General features: G+C 37.5%; 1 pseudogene; it reads left to right on the forward strand.

Annotated features, from left to right (window-relative positions):
- LOC127444743 (propionyl-CoA carboxylase alpha chain, mitochondrial-like) overlaps positions 1–25,597 on the forward strand; it is a 48,743-nt pseudogene extending 23,146 nt beyond the window's left edge.
- The last annotated feature ends 1,585 nt before the right edge of the window (positions 25,598–27,182 follow it).

A 27,182-nucleotide genomic window follows, 5' to 3' on the forward strand; every position in this document is an offset into this window, starting at 1 on the left:
CTTGTTTGGGCCACTGGAAGGCAGCCGGCTGAAAAGCCATTACTGGGTAGTACACTGTTAGAGCCAAAGTTTTGGATTTAGACCAATTAACTCTGTATCCTGAGAAATTAGAAAAGGAATTAATAATTCTGTGGAGGCAAGGCATAGATCTAGTAAGGTCGGAGACGAATAATAAAATATCATCTGCATAAAGCAAAAGCTTATGCACCACACCTCCCACCACCACCCCTGGAAAATCATATTCCTTTCTTATCGCGGCTGCTAATGGTTCCAGGGCAAGACAGAACAATAATGGGGAAATATCCAGAGTAAAATAATCTGAAATGAATCTATTTGTTTGTACTGCCGCTACTCGGTGTCTATGAGGTAACTTAATCCAACCAATAAAAGTATTCCCAAACCCGTACATTTCCAAAATCTTAAAAAGATAATCAAATTCTACCATATCAAATGCCTTTTTGGTGTCAAGTGAGATGGCAGCGACCGGAGTCTGAAAATTCGCCACTGACCACATGATATTGATGTAATGCCTAAAGTTATCAGAAGAGCTATGGCCCCGAATAAACCCCACCTGATCTATATGTATAAGAGATGTCATAACCTAACTTAATCGATTAGCCAAAATTTTTGACAATATTTTAATGTCTAGCTGGATTAGTGAAATTGGACGATAACTCTTACACTCGCTTGGATCTTTGTCCTTTTTAAGAATTAGACTGATCCAGGCTTGTGTCATGGTTGGCGGAAGCTTTCCATTCTTTAATGATTCCGTATAAACTTCTAGCAAATGTGGAGCCAGTTCTGTAGCATAAGATCTAAAAAACTCAACGGCAAAGCCATCAGGCCCCGGAGACTTACCTGTTGACAAAGCCTTAATTTCCTTGCCAAGCTCCTCCAAGATTATCTCAGAATCAAGAGAATTGTTTTGCTCAGCCGTCAGTGTAGGAGGTTCTAATGGTTCCACAAGGTTTCTAATATCCTCATCAGTAGATGAAGACGTGGAACTATAGAGATCAAGATAGAATTATTTAAAAGCATTATTAATATCAATGGCCGAGGTAAATATTTCACCACCAACAGATTTCACTGAGGGAATGGTAGAAAAAGACTTTCTCTGCTTTATATATCTAGCCAGAAGTTTTCCTGCCTTGTCCCCTGACTCAAAGTATGACTGTCTTTCCCTGAACAGCCAAAACACCACCTTCCGTGACAAAATAGTATTATATCTGTATTTCAATCGGGTGAATTCTCTGAAGCCATCAGACGAGATTCGGCACTTCAGCTCTGCCTCTGCACTTTTAATATTCCTTTCCAACTCCACGAGTTCTTGTGCTTTGAATTTTTTGGTGAATGAGACGTACTGTATGATCTGGCCCCTAAGAACCGACTTAAGTGCCTCACAAGCCATGCCCACAGAGGATACTGAGGACCGGTTGATCTCCATATAAACATTGATTTCAGCCTTTAACATTTGTTGGAATTCAGGATTTTGTAAAAGGGATTCATTAAAGCAGCAACTATATGATTACCTTTTCTCCATATGTGGCAACACCTCTTAACTCACCAGGGCATAATCTGAGACTAAAATGTTTCCAATTGAGCAATCAACAACAGATGAAATGAGGGACTTAGATATAAATTAAAAAAAAATCTATTCTAGAATAAATCTTATAGACTGATGAAAAAAATTATAGTCCCTACCATCTGTAAGACCAAGATTTTTACACATCCTATGAAGTGTCAGTGTTGCTCTAGGGGGCTTACACACTTTTGCTTCACTGTGATCAAGAACTGAGTCCATCAAAAGATTAAAGTCTCCTCCCAATATTATACCATGAGGGGTGCCAGTGGCTTGCAACATCCTTTTGAGCTCTATAAAAAAGCTCTGATCATCAGCATTAGGTGTGTAAATATTAGCCAAAATCAACCTTTGCCCCTGAATTTCTGCTAAAACAGTAATGACTTTTCCTAATTTATCTTTAATCTGTTTGAGACATTTGAATTGTAGATGTTTACTTATCAATGTAATGACTCCCCTGCTCTTACTTGAGCCAGCACTAAAGAAAACATGTCCACCCCATATCTTCCCAAATTTTTCAGCTTCCTGCGGGGAAAGATGTCTTTCTTGAAGAAACACTATATAATATTGCTTACGTTTAAGAAAAGAAATAACCTTCCTTCTTTTTATGGGGTGCCCCAGCAGATTCACATTCCACGTGGAGAGAAAATCCACTCATATTAACATTTGACATTCTGACATGTTAGAAATAATAGATTGTGTGTCAAAAATCAAAATTATAAAGACCATATTCCCCATTAGTGCAACAATCAAACACTGAACTTCCCCCCGAATCAAATGAACAGAAAAAAGAAAAATGTGCGCATGACAGCGCCAACTGGCGTCCATCCCTCTAAACTCAAACAGTCCATGCACGCCTATGAGAGCCCCTGTGACAACTTTGCCGTCAGATTGCTCAAGTCCGGTGTTCCTATACAAATTTTTTGAGAAAGAATTACACAACAGAAAATAATCTATAAAACAAACTCCAGCCAATAGACAAAATAAGCACAAAAAACCTGTAGATTAATTCCCAAATCTGTATCAAAGGTGTGTTCCTCCACAAAACTCCTGCTGCTAGCTTTTCAAGGTCTTCCAATTTTTCCAAAACGTGTTCCAAATCCACCTGTCGCTAGCGGATTAGCAGCTAATTCCCTCTCTGATGATTCCAGATAATTGATCCGTCTCTCGACGTCTGACAATCTTGTAACCAACTCAGAAAATTTCGTCTCCATGGAAGTAATCGATCAACGTATTACAGCCAGATCCTCCAAATCTGCAATGACTTTCGTCAGCATTGCTGACACATTCATCAATTCACGCCGGATTTCTTTCAGTTTACCGTCCGAATTAAGTCCGGGGCTTTCAGTCTGTTGCTCCGGGGAATCAGCCTGAGCACGTAAGTGTCTTTTAATATCTCCAGAGCCTGAGGATTTTAAATTTTTTGACATATTGTCTTCCTAGAACAGTTAAGAATCAGGGTGTATCGAATCTCACCGGTTTATGACACAAATAGTAATAAAATTAGCAAAGCGCGCAGAGCTCGCCGCTCACACATCCGCTCCTCGCATGGCATCAAGTGACTCCTCGTTCTGACATATTTCTTAAAATTAAGCCACTTGGTTTAATATTTAGTTATATAATGCAAAGACATTCATACTTTTTAAGTGTGGCTTAGGTGTTCAAATACTTTTTGGGCCCATTACTGGATGTCACTTTCGCAAAGTTGCAAACCCCATAAAAAGCTCAACCAAAATCAAGCAAGCTATTTATACTTTCAATCCTTCAAAACTAGAGAACACACAGTACTTTTAAATGATCTCTTTTCTCTCTATTCCTCTTTTCCTCTAACCCCTCCCTCCATCCCCTCCTCTTCCTCCTCCATGCTATTTTAAATGGCCGTGTGTAGTGGCCGTTTTTACACTTCCTGAGCTGATAGGGCTCTATAAAGCAGAGATGTGCTGCATGACACTCTGATTGTATGGACATTACCATTTGTGAACCTCCCCAATGACCCTGATAAGATCAGCATACTGATCACAGTCTGACTCTCACACACACACAAAAACCTCTCCTTTAGTCCCTTCTGCTGGATTTCGCACCTTAACTTCATTTAATGCCCATGTAGAACAAAGCTGTTAATGCATTTTGACGTCTGGTGACAAAGGCGTTCCACTGTATGTGTTGTAAACATTTCAATAGTTGTTTCACCATTTAAATAAATGTTTGTAAACAGTTGTTTTCACACCATTTGTGAATTAGTTAAAACTACCTACAATAGCTGCTCACACTCTGAAATAAATCACTGCAACCACATATCTTAGAATTTTTGATTTGTATATCAATAACATATTTCCACAGGAAAATATTTAGAACTGAATCTTACAGCTTGCTAAATTCACACAAAATGGTTGATGCCTTTCATTTTTAACTGTTTTAGATCAAATTTAGCAATCTTCTTAGTAAGTATTTGACCTGTAAATACTGGCTTGTATATTGCTTTTTTATTAAGACATAATTATCATAAATGTGGCTGCTTAAAGAGGTGTCTTCTCTCTCTGTTCTGTCTGGTCCTGGTCCAGTGCTGTAACTTTGAATTACATTAAATTATGAATTGTCAGGGTACTAAGAACTATGCTGCAATGTTGCTCCCTCTGCTGGTAAAGTTTAGGAACTGAACTATCTTACCTAAGCTACAATGCACTTGACGGCCACATACAGATGTGTATTTACTGAGCAAGATGTAATGGCTTATTATTTATTTCAGGATGCAGAGGAGGCTGAGAGAATTGCAGGGGAAATTGGTAAGAAATATTGAATTCAGACTGATTTTTTTCTGCTATTTGTACCAAGGAAGATGGCATCTACTGTCCTCAGAAAAGGCCAATGAATTTTATTTTCTTGTATACTTTCATAATTTGGCTGGACAGCAAAGAACACTGATTTTGTCCATGAACAGAAAATTATATACTGTTTTTTTTATTTTATTTTTTTTATGTAGAAATTGTCCTGCAGTGTGACACTATCATGAACTGTGCAAAACAGAAACATATCTAAATTTAAATATATTGTGACTATCTAGTTGTGGTCTATTTTCAGAAATGAGTTGTCATGAATTTATACATTGTAAAATGTAAAAATAATAAATGTCTACAGAATTGTCACCTCTTATTCCTGTTGAATGACTCACAAAATCCATTTCTGAAATGGTAATATATTGGGGATCCTTGAAAATGAAGTTGTAAATAAATAATAAACTGCATTTTTCAAAATGTATTATAATTATTGTGCATGCAGTTTTCATAGCCTCATATTAATTGAGAGACTACATGGAATATTTGTATTTTTAAAAATGTATTTGTCACACAGCTGCAGGGCCATTGAATTGAAACAGAGAAGGCAAATGTTGATCAAAAGTGGTAAAAAACTTGGTGAACCAGTTATAGAGTCTAAAACATGTATACTTTCTCTTATATAAATGCATGCATTTTGACCTAAAAATCTTGATTTAATGCCCATGTTAATTTGTCAACTGTCCATTTGTCCTAGTTCAGGACTCACATTTGTGTGTCTTTCTTGTAGGCTACCCTGTTATGATCAAAGCTTCTGCTGGTGGAGGCGGCAAAGGCATGAGGATAGCTTGGAATGATGAGGAAACCAGGTGAGACATGAGAAGTCCAGACTCAGGGATCTGTTTTATACAGTAGGGTCACAGACATCAGATAACTAGACAGAACCAAAGTCTTTCTAGCAAGTCAGTCCACTGTCGGCCATCTTTTTAATGGTCTCGGGAGACTATTTCCAGTTATGCCAGTGCAGCCTATCTACTTGAATGGGAAAAGACAGAAATCTCCTAAACGGCTGGTCAAGATTATGATCAAATGACATATTTCAAATCAGCAGTAAAATTTGACAACACTGGTATCATAAATTGTGCTTTACCTCAGATTACACACAAAAAAATTATATTTTACACGGCTTGTATAACTAATGCACATGCGGGTTGTCGAGTTGATTGACAGGCAATGTCTGTACCTAAAAGGTGATTGGCTCTTTTACCTTTAAGGCGGGACTTCCTTTCTCCATCTGTTGTCCGTTAGCTGCCATTGGGCGTTCCAATTTCTCCCATTCATTTTAATAGAAGTGGCTCATCTCTGCTAAATAATCTGACAGAACCTGACACCCAGAGTGAGCATGTTTTCTTCAGAGAGAATCGGTCTCAAGTTCCACTAACAAGGAATTTGACTTGGTGCTCCAAGAACACATACACACACCATAAACAGTATATACACAGAATTATTATTATTATTATTATTATTTTAACCATTTTAAGTGCATTTTTGGAGTTCTGTGAACGTTTACATCACAAATTAAATGAAAATGAAACTTCTAGGATTATGGAAACTTAAGTTTAGTTAACTTGGATTTGTGTTGATAAAAAGTAGCATTTTTAATTGCCAGAAACATGTACAATAGTCTGAAATTAACAAGAGATTATCATCTGTTGTCTGTATTTTAATCAGACTTGTACTTTTCTATCAGACACACACATGTCCATCAATACTTAACACACACAAACCACAATAATGATAACAATCTACAAAAACATTAAATACAAAGATTTAGGATCATGGATAGAAAGTGACAACAAACACAATGTGCCAAATAAAACCAGCAAACCATTAAAGAATACAAATATTGCAAAATACAGTCCTGTAAATGATATTCAAATTGACACGATGATATGGTATACCATATATATGATATACAAGACACTCATCTTACCATTGGAAAATTTCAACCCTCTTTCTCTCTTCCTCATCCTTTTCTCTCTCCCTCCCTATCTCTCTTTTCTTGCTAAACTTCAGTGGAATATGTTGCTGTTAATTGCTTCTTTTATAGCTGTAGGCTGAAGACAGGCTTTTGTTTTAGCTCTAATTGGATTTATCTCGAGAGGCAAAACAGTTGCTGACAGCAATTCAGTGGAGACAACACAGAGAGAGAGTGAGAGTCCTCGGGCAAAGAGATGATTATCTGCCAAAAGGAAGCCTCTTGCCACAAATGTCAAGCTCCCTTACAACAGCCACTTGAACCGACTTTCAGGGAGTTTAGCCAATCAGAGAATCCTCTGCTAGTTCACAGTCAATCACTCTTTTCTCTTTGTCAGTAAGGCAAACTCAAGTTAACTTGTTTTGTTGAGATAAAAAAAATAATAAACTGCTTTGTCTAAAGTTTTGGTAACACTTTGTTAATATCTTTTGTTAATAAATTATTAAAATCAAGTCCTCAATATATACACTCATCGGCCACTTTATTAGGTACACCTGTACATCTACTTATTCATGCAATTATCTAATTAGCCAATCATGTGGCAGCAGTGTATTGTATAGAATCATGCAGATATGGATCAGGAGCTTCAGTTAATGTTCACATCAACCATCAGAATGGGGAAATAAATTTGATCTCAGTGATTTAGACCGTGGCATGATTGTTGGTGCTGGTTTGAATATTTCTGTAACTACTGATCTCCTGGGATTTTCATGCACAACAGTCTCTAGAGTGTAAAGAGAATGGCGCGAAAAACAAAAATCATCCAGCAAGCAGCAGTTCTGTGGGCAAAAAGGGCTTGTTAATGACAGAGGTCAGATGAGAATGGCCAGACAGGTCCAAGCTGACAGGAAGGTGACAGTAAAACCACACGTTACAACAGTGCTATGCAGAAAAGCATTTCTGAACGTACAACACGTCGAACATTGAGGTGGATTGGCTATAGCAGCAGAAGACCCCTCCAGGTACCACTACTTCAGCTTAGAACAGGAAACTGAGGCTGCAGTGGGCACAGGCTCACCAAAACTGTACAGTAGATGATTGGAAAAACATTGCCTGGTCTGACAAATCTGGATTTCTGCTGAGGTACACAAATGGTAGGCCTACTCCAGCCTCAGTTTTCTGTTTTTGGCTGACAGAAGTGGAACCCGACGTGGTCTTCTGCTGTTGTAGCCCATCCGCCTCAAGTTTCGACGTGCTGTGCATTCTGAGATGCTATTCTGCTCACTACAATTGTACAGCGGGGTAGTCTAAGTTACCGTAGCCTTTCTGTCAGCTCAAACCAGTCTGGCCATTTTCCGTTGACCTCTCTCATCAACAAGGCATTTTCGTCCACAGAACTGCCACTCACTGGATGTTTTTTGTTTTGCTCACCATTCTCTATACACTCTAGAGACTGTTATGTGTGAAAATCCCAGGAGATACATTTTTTTCCCCATTCTGATGGTTGATGTGAACATTAACTGAAGCTCCTGATCCATATCTGCATGATTTTATACATGACACTGCTACCATACGATTGGCTGATTAGATAATCGCATGAAAATGTAGATGTACAGGTGTACCTAATAAAGTAGCTGGTGAGTGTATATATATGTGTGTGTGTGTGTGTGTGTGTGTGTGTGTGTGTGTGTGTGTGTGTGTGTGTGTGTGTGTATGTATATACAAAGCTGTTGGAAGTTTTGAATGTTTGTTTTGTTTTGTCTTGTTTCAGGGAAGGTTTTCATTTCTCCTCTCAGGAGGCAGTGTCCAGTTTTGGAGATGACCGTCTGCTGATTGAGAAGTTAATAGATAACCCTAGACATATTGAAATTCAGGTATTTGTTAGATAAGACCAGCTAACTTCTGTACACTTTACACAAATCTGTATTATTGGTTCTTTATTATTGCTATTTTATTTGTTTTACAATAACAGAAAAGTCAAAATGATAAAACCAAGAAATGGAAGTATGGGAATTATGTAGTGACCAAAAAATTTTACACATATCTTGCATTTTAGCTTCTTCAAGTAGCTATAGTTTGCCCTTCATGGGGTATCCACCTAGGATGCTTTTCTAATAGTCTTGGAGTCCCCAAATATACAGGACACTTGTTGGACAATTGATCCTTTAAAAACTAAAATAAGTAATTGAAATATTCAAATAAAAATTTTAGTTCATACATGGGCACAATTTATATTTGTCTATACAAAACTAATTTAAATAATTTAAGCCCTTTAGATCCAAAGGTTTTTAAGATTATGGAAAACATAAATTCAGTCAGGTGCGTCCAAACTTTTGTCTAGGAAACTGCTTTTCCACCGTAGGTTCGAACACTTCTGAGCATGGTGGGTAAAGGTTCCAGTAGCATTTCCACTTGAGAACGGTTCAGTATGGTTCTATTACAATCTGTTCCTTTGCCCAGAATTGTCAGCACGGTTAGATAACCATACTCAGGATAGAGCTTTTCTGGTGGAATGGCTTTACTGACATGGTGACTCATGATTTGTCACTTGCCCAATCAGTTCATTCTAAGCCTGATTTTGCAGCACCACAGTGGAAAAAGAAACCTTAAACTTGCCAAAGGATCAGTATGGAATGGCATGGTTCCGCAACAAGAAACTTTAGCCTGATGGTGGAAATGTGTCTGTAGTGTAGATTGGTGATATGAATATTAAAGAACAGATCAGAAAACAATAGAGTAATTTTATATGTCAATATATATGTATATATTTTTTACCCTTTTTTTGGAGAAGTGGCTAAGTGTTTAAGGCTCAGGGCTGGTAACTGGCATTTTCTTACTACAAAAAACAAGCCATGAGTCATCATCTTTGAGCCCTTGAGAAAAGCACTTAACTTCTCTGTAAGTTAATGGCACTGTTCTTTGGGGATATTGCATAAAAGTCAAAACAGTTTCACCAGTCCTTGTCTGATTGTACACACATATTCTAGATTCATTTCTATCTAAAGCTAAGAAGTAGTCTAATGGAAGAGATGTGTGGTACTCTGGGTGTATTCATGGGAGTCTTAAATTCCTCTCTACAAAAACTCATTCACTATGTTGTGGAGCTGCTTTTGAAAGAGAGACTGTCTGGATGGTTTTGAAACCACATGTAGCCATTTTGATGAAAGTGAAAATTTTGTGTTTTTTTATTATTATTATTTACATGTATGATTGTCTTTATGTAATTATTTGTATGGTAATTTTCCACCTGTTGTCAATAGATGGGTACTTTCGTAACTGCAAATGGGGCAGGTGGAGGTAGTAGGAGACCGTGTATGTTTGGATTTGGGGGGATGGTTTTGTATGATTTTTTTTTACCACTTGGATCACTGTCTTTCTCTTCAACAGAGATTGTACACTGCAATGTCATGGGATTTAGTTTGTATTTTTTTGAGGGGTCCACAGTATGGATATTCATGCTAATGGTTTTAATTCTGTGTATGTTGTCTGCAGGTGTTGGCAGACAAACACTCTGTGGCTGAACGAGAGGGAGTGCTCCATCCAGAGAAGGAACCAGAAAGTGGTGGAGGAGTCACCCAGGTTTGTTTGAGAGTTATTTTACTCCAGCAGATTGAGAGAATATTGCCCTAAGGCATGAGTATAGCGTTCCTGACTCATATTTTTTTGTTTTGTTATGACAACATCACAAATTTACCTATCTACTTTATTCCTGTGTTTGCAATAAAATAAAGAAATGAACAACTAAAAATAAGAGTTAAATATAAAATAATAAATGGTTGTCTGTATAAAGTGACAAATTTCTTGAGAAATATAATTTTTATAAAGAACCTAGTAAAATTGCAACTGTATATTAACAGTGAATACATATTAGGAGCCAGGCTGCTTTTTATTTTGTGATTTGACTGACTTGATTTGTATTGGCTTCTAGCAGGTAAAGGGATGATTTTTTCATGGTTGCAGACGTGAGAAGTTAGAGCGGGTGGAGAAGTATAGCACAGGTAGCTGCTCAGAAGTAGTAACCTGCTAGGTTAAAATTTATTAATGAGATGGACAGGCACAACTGTGAAACTGACATGGATGAGAAATAGAGAAGTAGATTGTGTGGGGAGCTGTGTATGGACAGAGAACACTGCTGCCCAAGGCGACTGTCTGGATTGCCTATGCCAGGATCCGCCACTGTGTACCAATTATCAGCGAAAGCTAAGTGTTTGTGTGTGTGCTGTGTGTCTGTTTAGCACCTTTCTGGACCCAGACACTCGAAGAGCAATGGGAGAGCTGTGTCTCTGGCTAAAGCAGTGCAGTACTCCTCAGCTGGCACTGTGGAGTTTCTTGTCGACTCCCAGAAGAACTTCTACTTCTTGGAGTTGAACACTTGTCTACAGGTTTGTATGTGCAGGAGTGTTTTGTCCTACATAGAAAAGTAGAGTTTCTTCAATGCATACAAGTTTTGCTCATTACATTTACATTTACATTTAATAATTTAGCACAAATGAGGAAAAGCACAAGTAATTTATCACACAGGAGCACCAGTGCTGTTGTAACAAAATTAGTACAAAAGTGTAACTGGGAAAAAGTAGAGACTATTGTCTCTGCAGAACAAAAATGGGCATTTCCATTTGGAATTGGAGTTTTTCAACAGCTGTACTCAATTTGTGTTATTGTCTACTTTCATTGGATATTCAAAGTATCTGATCTGAAAGCCCACGGAGGCCATACATTTTTTTTTTTTTTATCTCAACAAAACAAGTTAACTTGAGTTTTTCTTTTTTTGTGACAAAATTGAAAAACAACAGTAATGCCTCTAGGAAACGAAATTTTTTTTTATTGATGAAATATGTATTTATGGAAATGGTTATGCTCTGGTGGCTCAAGGGTCCGGCCAATAGAAATAGGTTTTGCTTAGCAAGGGGAAATGATAGGAAGAAGAGTGGGGAACAGTGACTGACATGAGCTGGACTCAAATTTGTATCCCTGCATGACCACCTCAGCTTAAGCTGGCGCCACAGTAGCAGACCTCAAACAACTCGATTTTGGCTGAGGTTGTCACATATGCAGACTGTTTTGCTATGATCTCGCTCTCTTCAGTCGGAGGTATGACACACTTGCCGATACAAAATGGTGGAGTGATGACAATCATATGTACTAACTCACTGCAACTGTCTGATTCCCTGACACGTGGAGTTCGCCGAAATAACAACAAGAGTACCACATGAGCATTAACAATTGCAATAGAGTGATTTAGGGCATTTTCAGACCTGTAGTTTGCTTGATTTGTTCTGAAACAGCGGTTAAAATAGTTACAATTTTGCATTTTCTTCCTGGTTCGGTTTGCTTTGTCAAGGTTATATTTCAAAACGGACCAAAACTGTAAAAATTCCATTGTGGTTATTTTTATGTGTCATTAGTTGCTTTTGCATTATTTCTGCATTGAAAAGTACCTGTTGCCACGGAGCTCTCTCTCTCCCTTTTGTGCTCGCACACTTGCATACACACAGAAGGAGTAAACCCACATTTTTATCTGTCAAAAAGTTGCTGACTCCGTCCTACCTGTGTCTGTTCTGCCGCTATCCAAAACGGAGAAGGGATCGTGAAGATCACCTTATATCTCAATGACGAGCTGACATACAGATTTCTTCTGCTTCCAGGTAGTCTTGGACCGATTGTCTTGGTGCGGATCAGAGTGCGATTGCCGTGTTCATATATGCCTATACGAACCGATCCAAGGGAGAAAATGCACCAGGTTCAGAAACAAATGCTGTAAATGAGCCAGGTGTGAAAGCGCCCTTAGGAAACGATTCATGGAGTAACTTTACCTTGGGAAAGTGCGTGACTGTATATTTATCCACTCCAGGCTTGCCGTAGAATGCGTATGTCCAAATGCAGTGATGTCTCCGCTTTCTGATGTCAGATTAGTTTACGATAAAAGGCTTGGTGACAGAATCACTTTGGATTATAATCAGCGATTTTTAAAAAACATTTTTTTTAAGCAATCCTGATATGCTTTTTCAGTTTTTTAATCCCCGATAGTCAAGTGATTAACGACCGCCCCCTGGCAGCCACAAATGCACATTTCGTCTCCCTCCGTCTGCCCAGCGATTATGTTAATGAAGCCAACACCCGAAAATCACTGGAAAAATCAGCTAGTGTGGCGTCGGCTTTAGTGTATCAGAGCACATACACCAACCATTAGTCCTCATCTCCAACAAAAATGGCTTTTTAACACTACTTCACTTGCCACCTCACTAGAACCCTGGGCCAAATATGGCATCTTGACTTGTCAGTGGTTCCAGATCAAAGTGTCTACAAAGCTCATTAAGGTGGACCTCCCAAAGGGAGACAGGCAGAGAGGGAAGGGCAGTTCTGCTCTGGGAAGGAAAGGGTTTAATATTTCCGCTCAGGGCTAATGACTAGTTGTTAAAGGGGACTGTCTGGTTAACGAGAGTCTCTTAAACACCCATGTTAGTGTTTTTGTTTAGGGGGATTTTGCTGAGGGGTTTGTGGATGTTTTAAAGTATTACTCTTGGATTTTCTAACTTTCTGGGTTCTTTCTGATTCCTGGACATATTTCAGTAGAAAATAGGATTGGAGCACCATGTACATTTGTCACTGCAAGGCAGCTATTTGTATATTTATTATTGGATGATGTAAGTGAATGTGTGTGTGTCTCTCTCTCTCAGGTGGAATACCCCATCACAGAGTGTATCACAGGGCTGGATCTGGTTCAACAGATGTTCCATATTGCAAAGGGTCATAAACTTCAGTATAAACAATCAGACATACCCATAAAAGGCTGGGCCATTGAGAGCAGAGTGTATGCTGAGGTAAACCAAGAAATAAACTAACAAACAAATAATACAATGAATTGCATTCTTACTTATTACACTGAGAATAGACAAATATATTTTGGACAGGCTGATTAATTAACAAAAATTTGAAATGGCCAAATATTGAAAAATAACTGTACTGGCATAGCAAATCAGGTGCTACGACATACAATTGCAGCCTGGTCAATGAATAATGTGGGTTCCCATGGTCATGGGAATATTAGGAAATATAGAAACTGACTTCCATGCTTGAAGAAGTCATGGATATGGAAAAGTCTTGAAAATATCTGTAGTGATTATAAAATGTTATGCTCAGCTCTTAAATATTTAATTGGCTAAAATTTGCTCTTTGTGAGTGCAATCTCTATTATATAATTTTAAAAATCCTTATCCAGTATTCAAAAATGACTGGAAAAGTCATGGGAAAGTCATAGAAATTCATCGGTCAAAAGGTATGGGAACCTATAATAATATTTATAATGCACATTTTCTTTCTTCAAATATTTTGAGTGATTATTTTTCAACAAATTAATTATTAACAACATAAATTTCCATTGGATTTTAGAAATTTTGTTTATGTCCTATTAAAGGATTTGTCTTTTTGATGATGGATTATTCTTCTATATAATGACATGAAATGCTTCCCGTTCAGCTTTCAAGATTATTTCCATTTACATTTTGGTTTAAAAAAAGTGGGATCCTCAGCATTTTCATTCCTTCTGCAGAAGTGTTTATTCCTGGACTCTCCTTAATCTGTGATTTACATTTTGTTTCTTTTTGTGCTCAGGATTATTATAGTCAAACATTTTTATAAGCCTGAATAACAGCTATTCAGATGATGAGAATATTGAATTCCGTCTGGGTCTTCTCTTCCTCCTGATGATGCTGAAAGGTGCCGAACCGACCCAGTCTGGACGACAGAAGTGTCTGTGGCAGCCGAAGATGAGAGAAAGAGAGCAAGTCTTGTTAATTAGGCCACAGTTTGAACCAGATTGAGACTCATGCTTAGAGGAGAGGCACTTGACCTCTTGTTTCCTGTGTTTTATTTGAGAGCTAATATTTCCTCTCTCTTTCTCTGTGTCTCTGTGTTTCAGGATCCTTATAAATCATTTGGTCTCCCCTCCATCGGCCGACTGTCTCAGTACCAGGAGCCGCTCGACTTTGCTAATGTCAGTACACATATCTGTTCAGCATCATATAGTTGTTGTTTTTTTTTCCTTCATTTTAAGTGAGAACATGTGTTTTGAAGTGATTCCCAGAATCATCCATGCTTAGATGTGTTTATGTATCAGCAGGGACCTGTCGATACAATATTATAACAGTATCTGGGTCATGATACAATAATATGGCAATTCTTTAAGTGTGTGGAAGATTGTATCACATTTATCAATTACTATACAATAGTTTCACTTTCATCTGCATTAGACTTCAATAATTTACACAATTATACGCTTAAAGGAATGTTCCGTGTTCAATACAAGTTAAGCTCAATCGACAGCATTTGTGGCATAATGTTGATTGCCACAAAAATTTATTTTTATTTTCTTTAAAAAAGAAAAGCGTTACAGTGAGGCACTTACAATAGAAGTCACTGTGGGACAATTTTTGAAGATTAAAATACTCATTTTTTCAAAAATATAGCCACATGATATAAAGGATATGCATGTAAACATGATTTTAGTGTAATAAAATCGCTTGCTAACCTTTTCTGTGTAAAGTTGTAGCCAATTTTATAACTTCGTTACCGCGACGATGTAATGTCAACAAACCCTAAAATGACTGTAAAAATAACAATTTATAAACTTTACAGCTCAAATAATACACAAGTTTTAACAGAAGAATTAATGCAAGTGTTTTTATGAAATTTCAAGCTTTACATTTCTGTTTAAACCCTCCAAAAAACTGTAAATTGTAAGTGCCTCACTGTCACCTCAAGTTTTGCTTTTTTAAAAGAAAAGGAGGAACGAGTCATAATACATTTTTGTGGTAATCAGCATTCTACCACAAATACTGTCGATTGAGCTTTACCTGTATTGAACCCGGAACATTCCTTTAATTTGTTCCGAGTTCGGATTTTGGTTGAGAAGGTTTAGTGTGGATTGACCTAATGTTTCAGTCAGTACATTTATACACACTTTGAAAGTTTGATTTCAGTTGGACTAAAGCAATAATTTGCCTTTTTAAATGCCATGTACATTAGGTAAAAATTATTATTATTATTTTTTTTTTTTTTTTAAACAAAGTCGGCTTCACCTGGCGTGTATACACATTAATCAGACCACATTTGGTCTTGCGCATGTAAATGTACTAAACATGCTTAGCCTTCTTACAGACTTGCTCTAAATGTTGAACTGTCTCGTTTTCCCCAGAAAACAATTATGTGAAAAATTTAACTAAAAATATTGATTCTTAACATGAGAAAATCGATACAGAATTGTGAGGTACAATATTGCAGTACTTTGAAATCCCCACCCCTAGATGTGATTTGAAGTGTAGCTGTAGAGTTTGAGCAGTGGGGCGGCTGCCTTCCTTTGACAAATCTCTATGTCTTATGTAAAAATATAATTGATACCAGCTACTAAAGCCAGTCGTCCTGTGAGTGTTTGTGTGTGTGTGTTCTCTGCAGGAACAAGTATTTTAGTATGTTAAAGTGACAGTAGATGTATCTGTGTGTAAGTTGATTCGCATATCTCTCAATACAGGAAGCACAAATGTCTCTTTCGATGAAAGATCATCGGCTTCTACTCAGAACAGGATGTAAAATGTTTTGACTTCAGAAACACACACATCAACATGCACAGGAAGATATTATCCTTTCATTTATAGGCAGGCCCAAAAAAATAACATTGTGTGATGTGTTTTTTTTAGTGATTATTGATAGTTTTGTGTTCTGGTAATTTCTGCCCTAAAAAAAGATTGTTTTTTGATAAGTATATATATATATATACATATATATATTTATCACGTGAAATGCAGGACACAACTAGTCAAATATTGTCTCTTATTTGTGGACTATAGGCAGAAAATAGATAAAAAAAATCGGTCATTATCATATTTCAAGTAATATTTAAAATATATAATATTAGAACACTGTAACATCAACATTTTGCATAAAATATTTACGAATTGGGTTTTAGAATGATGATTCTTTTGCTTTTCTGTTGAAGGTTCGAGTGGACAGTGGAATTCAAGAAGGAAGTGACATCAGCATCTATTATGATCCCATGATTTCTAAGGTAAAATAAATTATCAGACTGTCTGATTTGGTTGAAAATATCATTCCAATCCTTTTATTTGTTGTTGTTGTCATTGAATAGCTGGTCACGAATGGTAACACACGAGCGGAAGCTCTGAAAAAAATGGAGGAAGCGCTTGATAATTACGTCATCAGAGGTAAACTGCATAAAGGCGTATGCACACATTTTTAAATGTAAAAATATTTAACATGCACAGCATTTCTTTAATTTCTTATTCTCTTATTCCTTCAGGTGTGACTCACAACATTCCTCTACTGAAAGAGATCATTGTTCACCTGTGGTTTGTGTCTGGCAATATCAGCACTAAGTTTCTCCCAGAGGTGTATCCTGATGGGTTCAAAGGTCACTTGTTAACAGCTGGAGAAATGCAAGAGCTGCTGGCCACGGCGGCACTCTATGTAGCAGCACAGCTCTGTTCTCAAAAGTTACTGGGAGATCTGAGGTGGGCATCTGGATTACATGCTCACACTTACAAGTTAACATTTTTTTATTTTTCAGTCAGGGGCCATAGTCTTCACTTTTGTAGCACTTTATCCTTTTCTCTGAATCCCACTTATAATCTTAGTCAAGGATTCTTGCATCAAAAACAGTCATAGTTTATGTCTCTGCACTTAAAATTACAGTAGCAAAAATAGCCAATTTTAATTCTTAGACTTCTAAATGCAAATTACTTTTGTTGTTATTGGCTTGCCTCTTTGCATGCTAAATGGCGATTTTTTTTTTTTCCAAGTTGCTGAATACTAAATAGGCTTTAACCCTCTGGGGTCGACGGACGCACCAGTGCATCCTGCTGGATTTTTTTCCTCATAACAGCGGAAACAACTTAAAATACTCCATCATTTTTGGGCATACAGATAAGTGTAAAATAAAGAAATTTTACTTTTGTAAAATAAAGAAAATAAACAGGGTGCACAAGTGCTGCTGGCCCTCTCTGTCTCCGCAAGCATCTTTCTGAAACACATCACAAAAATTAATTGAAACTCAGCGAATTCTTATCACACAAACATCAAACATATGTCTAAAGAAAGCTTAAAATGTCTGCTTTTCAATAAAATTATTCAAATTTAAAACAAATATTCTCCTGCAATGTAATCTGTATGAAACAAAGCGATGTACAGTTTCTCCTGGCTCAGCTAATTATCGCTAATGTGATCACACCCACCAGCAGAGTGCGCTATTCATATGGTAATGTGCTGAGGCGAATCAATGCAAATGGTAAACGCCCCCAACAATGCCTTAAAAAGCATCAAGTTCATCATCAGATTCATTCACTTTCCTGCACGTTTGGAAGATGGCACGCTACACAGGTGAGGAAGCTCTTCAGTTGGTCCTGGATAGTGATGAAGAGTTCACATTTTCCTCAGCAGAAGAGTGGGAATCTGATGAGGAACGTTTGCATTTTGAAGAGCGACTTGATCCAGCCGAGGATACAATTTCGGAGGAGTAAGTCTTTACTTACATTAGTTGACATACTATTTTATATAAACATGTACATATTTTACTAGTTGGACTATTTCCAAACTTGCCAGCCAGTATTCAAAGTATTGAAATTTGAAATATGTCCTAATAGGCAAGTTTTAGTTACATTTAAATGTTGTTTCGGCTACAGCAGGTATTTAAATTGTATGCTGTATGATATAAATATGATATGTAATATGATATAAAAATAATATGAATGTTTATATTATATTTTAACTAGTGTTTATGCTGCCTCATTATCATCAACGAAGCTTGTGCTTGCAAATATCTGTTCGGGTGTAAATGTGTAAAATGTGCTGTAAATATGCCCATATTAGAAAAGCAGCATATTAGAATGAATTCTGAAGGATCATGTGACACTGAAGACTGCAGTAATGATGCTGAAAATCAGCTTTGATCACAGGAATAAATAGCATTTTACAATATATTCAAATAGAAAAGTTATTTTAAATTGTAAAAATATTTCACAATATCACTGTTTTTGCTGTATTTTGGATCAAATATATGCAGCCTTGGTGAGCAGAAGAGACTTCTTTTAAAAACATTAACAAATCTTACAGATCTAAAAACTTTTAAACGGTAGTGTAGGTCTAAAGTTTTTAAGTAAAGTCTTTATGTAAAGAAAATGTATAGTCAGATTACTTTTAACTTAAACTTGATTTTGTGAATAAGCTGCAAACAATACATTCAATCATTAAGTCTCCTCACAATCATTCTCTCTCAGGGGAGGGGTCTTTGTCTCCTCAGGTGTGAATATCTATGATCATCCACGCCTCCTCGCATATGGCCTTTCTAACACTAAAAGTGTCTTACAAAAGTTAAATGACTATATTGTTTTGTATGAATGAGTGATCAGGATGGTTTCACATCATTTTGTAACAAAAACTCTAGGCTACAAGATCCAGTTCTCAAACGTCTTATGAACAAATGTTTAGTATGTGTTATATGGCCTTATTTCAGTGACTTAAAATTTTTGTTTTTTCAAAAACCACGCATAAATGTTATTTTCTCAAAAATACAAACATGTACATACATGTTGTTCACATATTATTGTAGCCCAGTTTGTGCTAAATAGTGTTATCAGACTTTAGCCATTAATATGTTTTTAAGCAACTGAAAAAAGCACAAATGTCAAGGCATGTCAAAACTTCTCCAGGGCCCAAAACACCCTCAGACCCCAGAGAGTTAATATGTAAATATGGATGGTCATATGTTAATGTCCTAATTTGCGCTCATCCGATAAGGGTTTTTTAATGGCCGACGCTGTGACTCGGGTGATCCAATCACATGTGGTCAGGTGAGACACATCGCTGTTTACACCTGGTCGCTTAAATGCTTCTTCTGTGACCACTTCTGATTGGATTTGGAGGGGAGGGACTCTGTTTCATGAGGACATACGTCACTATGTCAGTGTGTTACTGCATGACATTATAGCGCAACAAAGTCAGAAAAGACAATGAAAGTGTGAAAAAAATGGCATGCTATTTCTCCCAGATGCAGCTGAAATTTAATCTAAGCACCAAAGCAACATTTCGAGCATAACTGTCTGTTATTTTAGTGGATTAGTTGTATTTACCTGAGCTGCAGATTAGGGATGGACATTTTTCAATAATTTTGTATTCGAATATTTGAGCTTATAAAAAAAAAAATAATACTTGATTATTCGTTTATTTAAGTTAAGGTAATTAATGAGAAAGAGACGTGAAATTATTTTTTAATCATTATGGTTGTCACCATTTCAAAACAAGCTTTTATTTATATCCAAAACAAGCTTATATTATATCCTGTGTTTTTTTGTTGAAAAGTTTTAAATAAGCAATGTGTGGAAACAAAAAAGTGTAGAACAAAAGCATTTAAGCTCACCCAAAGCGGAGAAACAGAAACTGTTTATAAAGTAAACTGCTGCAATTAACGTACAGAACATATATAATAAACCCTTGGCATTTAATGGTTATCAAGTTTATATTGTTTCACATGTCATGTTCTTGTTGAGGAAAACAAGCACATCCACATGCTCAGGTGAAAGTCAGCTCCTTAGTCTGTTAACAATAAGGCCGGCTGAAGAGAAAACGCGAGCTCTTTTCTCACAGTTATGGTTTTCCATGAGGGAATGTCGTAATCTGGCTTAAATCCATCTCCCCTTGCAAGGAAACATATCTCTCGCGATCATTTTTGCTTTTAGGTGAGTGGTCTTCTCGCTCGGGGCTACATCTGCACCTACCTGCAGTGGTGAATACAGTGATGGGCAGAAGGCTTTCCTCATTCAATTGGTCAAGTGCGGTGTTTAAACTTGATATGATTTCTCATTGTGGTCGTGCTGTCATGATAGCTCAGTTTCACCTGTCAAAGCTTGCAAACGACATGTTGATAATTTTGATCAAAGCAATTCCAAACTTCACTGCGCCTGGAGGCAGACGACGCTATTCTCTCATCAAATGTGACCATCTTGTGTCCACAGCGCCACCCAATGCATTCAATTATAACTGCGAGTTTTAGTTTGAGTGTTCAGGATTTAACGTGGATTTCACTGTACTTACGGCCAGCAAAGCAAAATGTTGCGAAATTCGAGTTGTATTTTTACTTTTCGAATAATTATTGCAGAAAGAATACTTGACTATTCCCTACTGCAGATGTTCGTGCTTATCATAAGTGTCCCTGCATGTTGATATCAGACACACTGAAGAAGATCTGAGAAGTTCTCATGATTGTGTAACTATCCGCTTTTTTGTATTTTTCAGATCGGATGGTTATATCCTTTTAAAGCCGCTCATAACCAGCAAAGTTTAAACTCTTGTTTTAGTGCAGTGGTTGATTGACAGATGAGGGTCGGCGCTTCGCTGCTGCCGGGACACATACAGAAATTATAACTTTTTACACTTTAAATGCCTTTTTGACCACATTTGAATGTGGTTTTTGTGATCCGTTTTAGACCCCATTAAGACCTGTATTTAGCGCTGACCACATGTGATCGGATCACTAAAATGCATATTAATACCAGGTGTAAACGCACACCTAGGGAGCAGTGTGGCCAAAAGGCAATATAATGGTGATATAACCAATATAATACAATTTAATAATAGCAATTAGGATGTACACAAACTTGCAGAATTTAAATGAGCACTTCTTTTACACAATATTTAAGAAGGCAAATGTGACGATTTTTGAATGACTCGTTTTTGCAGCTTTGCTTTCAAAAAAGTCTTGTTGGATGGAGGAGAGAGAGCTTTGTTTGCATAGTTTATCAAACTGTTTTCCTTTAAAGGAGAAGGGAAAATGCTGTTTTTCTTGATTTTGTCTTCCTTAGCAAAGATTCTGTCTCTTATGGTGGTAGTAAATAAATAAAATAGCTGTGTTTTGTAAGTTTAAATGATTATGTGGCCCAATTGTTACACAATCTTCCCTCCATCCAGCTGTTTTAGACAAAGTATCAAACATCTGCTGCAGCCCAATGTGATGTGAGAGAGAGAACTTATGCCTTGAGGGTGCAACATGTTCCATATTAACCGTTTTCTTCCTATTTTCCTCTCTCTGTAAATCCTCTTTCTGCTCCTCTGTCCTTCCACACTTGTACATTTGGCCATTCGTCCAACACTCACTCTTGAAATGTACAACTAGTGTCTCAAAGAGTCCCAGTTTCCCTCCACAACATCACAATTCCATAAATGTTTTAATTTTCAGAAATTAAAGGAAAAAGGATATTCTAGGTTGAAAGGTAAACTATGGACAACATCTGTGGTATCTGTGGCTGTCAATTACCACTGACAGTAATTTAGACTCATTCCTCAGTGGCAGATGGGGGCCGTGTGGGAAACCATTGTTCATTATTTTTGCAGTTCCATTTGGAGACCATAGCAGCACAGGAATTATACTCTTAAGCTTTAAAAATGCAACTACCACACTGTTTCCAAGTAAAAACATGAAGCTTAAACATTACATGTGGAATGCAAGTCGTATTTAAAATGGAATAGTCCTTTAATAATTGTAAATATTAATTGTTTGTGAATGTACATCACAGACCTTGCCATTGAAACTCTTCATCTGGAAAAGAAGACCAAATTACACTTTAAAAAAAAGATGCAGAGAGACCATCTGTCCAAACATCTCTCCAGTTTCCCCCTCCACCGTCTATTTCTTTTCTCTTTTTTATGTGTTCCAAAGTTATTGGTGGGGGGTGGGCTTTCTCTTTGTAATGAATGCATCCCACCACAGTGGAAAAACACTGCATTCCTCCTAGTACGTTAGGTCTCCTAGCAGAGGAGCTGTCAGTCAAACAACCAGTGACCAGGTGGTTAGAGAGTGTGTGTGTGTTGTGTTTGAGCTCATCTGTAAAGGAGAGAAAGCTTTATAAATGAAAATGATGGCAAAGACAGACCTTTTTATAGACTGTAAGGGGAGAGTGTATTTCTAACACCTATGACAGATGATGAACATTCTGCATCTTTGTGTTGCAGGGTGTCCAGCATTCCTCCAGTGAACAGACATTGGGAGTTGTGTGTGGAGCTTGATAAAGGTGTTCAAATGCTGGGCCTGTCTTGCTCTGGGAACAACTGTTCAGTGAGTGGAATTGTCCTTAATTTTCAAAATATTAAATTATAAGTTACATTCCACATGTCAGAGCTGTGATGCAGGACTTAGCACATGTACTTTTGACACATGTACTTTTAATAATGATAACTGAAAAATAAACCATGACCTCTAGGAAATTTAACACAAATCTCATAAATATTTGTTTCATGAAACGGCTTCAACAGTGATTGTCAGGGACAAAATGTGATGTTCCACTATATTTTCAGAGTTTGGACATGAACTTTATTACCACCTGCTGGTGGAATCTCCAAACTGCAAATATAGGAACTGAAATTAGACTTTCTTCTGAAACATCTTAGCGCAATGACCTATTTCTCAGGGAAATAATAAATTGCTCTTTGCGCCACTTCATTAACATACAATACACTCACAGATGGCACAAACACTTCCACCCACAGCCACTTGCACTGTCCGCTGGCATGAAAATTGCTCTTTGAATTAGCGCTCTCACAATAAACTTTTAAATTATCCATCTTGCCTGCACTTGTCTGCACTCGACTCATAGCAGACGGGTGACGTGAGCTCCACTGTTTTCACTCTTGCTGGTAATCGCTCCCGAAAATTGCTCTCTCTTTGCATTAAGTTAAACATTGTCTTGTCGCTCACCACGGCAATCTCTGTCGCCAGTGGTCACTGTCGCTTGTGTCGCTGGAAGTCACTCTGCTCTCATTGAAAATGAATGGGATTGTGTCGCTTTGTCGCTCTGTCGTTTGCATTGTGACGGAGTTAACAGCCACAAAACTTCAAATATGAGTTTTGTCAACTTCTTTGAGATAGTCTGTTCTCTGCTTCTGTTCCAGTGAGTAGTCCTTCCACTTTCCACTTCAACATTCTCTCTATTGGTATTTGCGCTGAAATGAATCCCTCAGCTCTGAGAAATTTTTTTTTTTTTACATTATTTGTGTGTCTTCCTTTTCTGTAACTGAAAGACCCTCACAGAGCGGCTGCTCTCTCCAGCTCTCACACTTTCTCTGAGACGTCACTCACTAACTGTGTGTTTAGACAACTGTGGCCCTTCAGTTAGGGATAAAAGGAGCCTCGGGGGATCAGGGGGCCTCACCTGATCTCCGTGGACTCTCTCTCTCTCTCTCTCGCTCTCTCTCTCTCTTACAGCTGAGGGGTGGATATTTGGTCCTCTTCCAGAACTGCACATCAAACTGGACCCCCCCACTCTAGAGAGGGTCTTGGAGGTTTCAGTGTCCCAGCATGCTTTGGAAATGAAACTGATTATTCAGAACTGTTGTTTATACAAGTGTTTGAGGGCTAAGGGTGATCAGCTTGACCAAAGACATGTATTTAAAGACGAGACTAACATGAAACACCCCCACCTTCCCTTACAGACATCAGTTGGATTTGGGAGAAGAAATTACTAACTGACCTGGCAGGGGCTCAGAAGCTCACATTTGCTGTTTCTCTCACATGTGTGCGCTCACACCCTCACATACATTATGTTTATATGCCGATCCAAATGGGGACATACCATAGACCTCTTGTTTCTATATTAGCAATTAAGAATTTCTATAGACTAAACTTATCTAATTTTAGAGGCTAATTTAAAAACAACAGTAATCACTGGATTTATGAATTCATTTTCTAGTTGTGTAAAATTTACATCCCTGAATGTCCCCAAAGGTTTGGTCAGATTTTTTTCCCTCACTTTTGTGGACAATTCTCCCCCATACTATAGCTGAGTACAAGTATACACACGGATCGTACACCTCAGTCTTATCTCTCACACATAGAGTATCTTAAAAATAATTTGTTGCCCTTCATCTAACTCCAATCATTCCTGTGTGTTTGTTGGTGTAGGTGGAGAAAGATGGAAAGATGTTTGAGGTGTCAGGAGAATGGAATCTGTCCTCAGCACTGCTGCCCATCACCATCAACGGAAAACACAGGACTCTCCAAGTTCACACACACACACACACACACACACACACACACACACACACACTATATTTGGGGGATAACTGAATTGGAGGTGTACCTGTGGATGTATTTTAAGGCCTCCCTTCAAACTCAGTACCTCTTTGCTTGACATCATGGAAAAAACAAAATAAATCAGCAAAGACCTCATAAAAAAAACAAGTCTGGTTCATCCTTGGGAGCCATTTCCAAACAGCTGAAGGTGTGCCACGTTCATCTGTACAAACAATAGTTCGCAAGTATAAACACCATAGAACCACGCAGCCATCATACTGCTCAGGAAGGAGACGCATTCTGTCTCCTAGAGAGGAACGTAGTTTGGTGCGAAAAGTGCAAATCAATCCCAGAACAACAGCAAAGGACCTTGATGCTGGAGGAAACAGGTAGACAAGTATCTATATCAACAGTAAAACGAGTCCTATATCGACATAACCTGAAAGGCTGCTCAGCAAGGAAGAAGCCAGTGCTCCAAAACCACCATTATAAAAGCCAGACTACAGTTTGCAAGTGCATGGGGACAAAGATCTTACTTTTTGGATAAATTTCCTCTGTTCTGATGAAACAAAAATGTAACTTTTTGGCCATAATGACCATTGTTATGTTTGGAGGAAAAAGGGTGAAACTTGCAAGCCAAAGAACACCATCCCAACCGTGAAGCATGGGAGTGGCAGCATCATGTTGTGGGGTGCTTTGCTGCAGGAGGGACTGGTGCACTTCACAAAATCATGAGGAAGGAAAATTATGTGGATATATTGAAGCAGCATCTGAAGACATCAGCCAGGAAGTTAAAGCTTGGTTGCAGATGGGTCTTCCAAATGTACAGTGGACCCCAAGCATACCTCCAAAGTTGTGGCAAAATGGCTTAAGGACAACAGAGTCAAGGTATTGGAGTGGCCATCACAAAGCCCTGACCTCAGTCTGACAGAAAATTTGTTGGCAGAACTGAAAAAGCATGTGTGAGCAAGGAGGCCTACAAACCTCACTTAGTTACACCAGTTCTGTCCGGAGGAATGGGCCAAAATTCCAGCAACTTATTGTGAGAAGCTTGTGGAAGGCTACCCAAAACGTTCGACCCAAGTTAAACAATTTAAAAGCAATGCTGCCAAATACTTACAAAGTGTATGTAAACTTCTGACCCATTGGGAATGTGATGAAAGAAAAAGAAAAGCTTAAATAAATAATTCCCTCTACTATTATTCTGACATTTCAAATTCTTAAAATAAAGTAGTGATCATAACTGACCTAAAACAGGGAATGTTTTCTACGATTAAATGTCAGGAATTGTGAAAAACTGAGTTTAAATGTATTTGGCTAAGGTGTATGTAAACTTCTGACTTCAACCATACAAAACACACTCTGACTTCCATACCAACACACCCACACAATTTTAGCTGTATAATTTATTCAATTGGCCTGCAGTGCTCTATAATACAGCAAACAGAAAATAGGCAAAAAGCATGTATTTTCTCCATAGGCTAAACATGATAAAAATGGCGCCATCAGGGGGAAAATATTAAAAATGTACATTTTGAAGTCAGGGCTCTGGAATGAAAACATAATATCATAGAATTCATGATTTTATGCTTTAATGTCACTGGGATCAAATATTGCAGTTTTAATGGGTTTCAAAGGGGACATTTTTGTACTTAAGGTCCTGAGTGTAACTATTTTGTGTACAAAGTGTATTATAGATGTATTAGAGGAACTGAGGTTGAAATATCAAAATTCCCCCCAAAATACACATCTTTGGCAAAATGTATGCCGTTGGCATTAACACAGCTAAAATTATCGAAAAAACAAAAATGAAAAAGAGAAAAATGTCCCTAAGGTCGCACAAGGGTTTAATGACAGCAAAATATGATTGACCATTGTTTCAAGCACAAATTTATCAGGCAATGTCCATTAATTTATTTATTTAGCCGATTGTTATCCCAAAATAAGTTTTATTTCGCATTGCACAAACAATATGAAAAGACGCCAGTATTACCGGTAATATCAAAAATCAGAATAAACAGTTCTTCTGCCAAGTAATATACTTAATCTTACTGTAGGCTGTTTACAGTGCAAAGTAAAATTCATTAACATAGAATGAGCAATGGCAGGTGTGTGTTTATCAGCATTTTACTACGGATTCGAATGCGGCTCATCCAGTCAGTCAGAACTATCTGTATTGTATTTTGTGATAATGCCACAAAATGCATTACCCTTACTTATACCACAATTACAACATGAACTTGTTTATGTGTGGAAGTGGCAAAAACCTAAATTATGTTTAAATATTGAATATCTTGCAATTTTAATATTTCAAAACTTTAACAATTCAGTAAGGACGTGGCAAAGTAACATTTAACAGTAATATGGTCAGTGAACTACAACAAGCAGCTACTTATAGCCATGCATTTCTGAAAAATATATCAAAACCCTTGGAATGTGTATCAGCCAATCAGAATGAAGAATTCAACAGTACTCTAGGATAAGCATACAGCATTATATATTTAACGACACTGCAACACACATCATGTCTTACTTTTTGTATTGCCTCTGAATGCAGTGCCTCTTGCAGACAGCGGCTGGGGAGATCACCCTGCAGTTTCTTGGCACTTCAGTAATTTCTTTTTTACAGAGCTGCTCCTTTACCTCGCTCACCCTCAGTTTTACTTTTATAGCCAGTGGCATGAAGAAATAAACTTTGTTAATAAAAGTTTTTATTGATTCCATATATATATATATATATAAAAATAACAGAATATTTGGAATCACATTATATTATTTACAACCCTT

Source organism: Myxocyprinus asiaticus, chromosome 8 (genome assembly GCF_019703515.2).
Source record: "Myxocyprinus asiaticus isolate MX2 ecotype Aquarium Trade chromosome 8, UBuf_Myxa_2, whole genome shotgun sequence".
NCBI lineage: Eukaryota > Metazoa > Chordata > Actinopteri > Cypriniformes > Catostomidae > Myxocyprinus > Myxocyprinus asiaticus.